Source organism: Physeter macrocephalus, chromosome 4 (genome assembly GCF_002837175.3).
Source record: "Physeter macrocephalus isolate SW-GA chromosome 4, ASM283717v5, whole genome shotgun sequence".
Lineage (NCBI taxonomy): Eukaryota > Metazoa > Chordata > Mammalia > Artiodactyla > Physeteridae > Physeter > Physeter macrocephalus.
Window position 1 is genome coordinate 12,226,857 of NC_041217.1, and position 1,150 is coordinate 12,228,006.

The 1,150-nt window shown below is 37.0% G+C and overlaps 1 non-coding gene across 1 annotated transcript; it reads left to right on the forward strand.

The window, feature by feature from the left end:
• Positions 1 to 372: 372 nt before the first annotated feature.
• LOC112066713 (small nucleolar RNA SNORD79) lies at positions 373 to 451 on the forward strand. Its single transcript, XR_002892820.1, has one exon. It is a non-coding gene; the product is annotated as a small nucleolar RNA SNORD79 (small nucleolar RNA).
• Positions 452 to 1,150: the final 699 nt, after the last annotated feature.

A 1,150-nucleotide genomic window follows, 5' to 3' on the forward strand; every position in this document is an offset into this window, starting at 1 on the left:
GGGCTCAATGATAGCACTGCCATTTAATAATTGTACTGCACCGAACACACTATTTACCTGCTCTAAGTTTCAGATTCATCATCTGTAAAATATCGGTAATAATGTTGAGCTTCAAAGATGTTTGTGTAGATTAAGTAAGACAATGTTGATAAAGCCCTTGACACTGAGTGCAGAGAGGTTGGCAAAAAGTAATAGCTCAGAGGAGCAGCCGTGTTAGTGTGGTTACTACTGCTGTTGTTATAAAAACATGGGAAATACAACTTCTTTTTCTGAAGATTTTTTTAAGTGCTCATTTTCAAGTTAAAAGATATATCCCCCAACATACGAATTCAGAAATAATTTGAGTAGACTTTGTTTTAATTATAAGACAACTACTGTTAGTGATTTTTAAAATTAAACAGATGGGAATCTCTCTGAAAAAGACTGAAGATTTTAAAAACCTGAAACAGTGAAAGAAAGAAATAAAATAACTATAGAACACAAAGGTGATAGGGTGTCAGAAATGGATGAATGCCTTCTGGCTGCACTGAAGCACCCATGCAGTACGTTCTTCAGCAATCTGCATGTCCTGAGTCCCCCTTAGGCAGTAAAAGTAAGGAGTATAGTCGACTGATCCTAGAAATTATGATTAGTGGCCTGGCAACACAGCCATTTTTGTTGCCTGCTTTTTGTCTCAATTTAACATGGCAAATGTCCTAAATAAGTAACCTTTTCTGAACTCTCTAATGAAAATTAGTGAGGTGGCTGACTAAGTCACTTGGAATTTGGGGGTTGCAGTGAAGACACATCCTCAGATGACTTTAATTTTTAGAGTTCTTCAAAGAATATACAGGAAAGTAAATGAACAGAAATTTTTCTCACTTTGATCAGTTTGAATCACTATTTAGCCAGACACAAAACATGACGGTGTTTCTCAGGAGCTTGAAGATCATGGAGAAAAAAAAAAAAAGATGTATCTTTAGCAAACCTCCAGACGCAAGACTGCAGTTGCTTCCCCTAGCATCCCACAATTCAGTGGATTCAGCCCACAGCACTTCAAAGTTCTCCTTACATTTCTGTTTATTTCATGAACTCTGACGAGTCATGGTTTCAGCTAACTTTCTTCTCTTCACTTCTACATTCTTGCATCATCTACCTTCTTCCCTGTTTG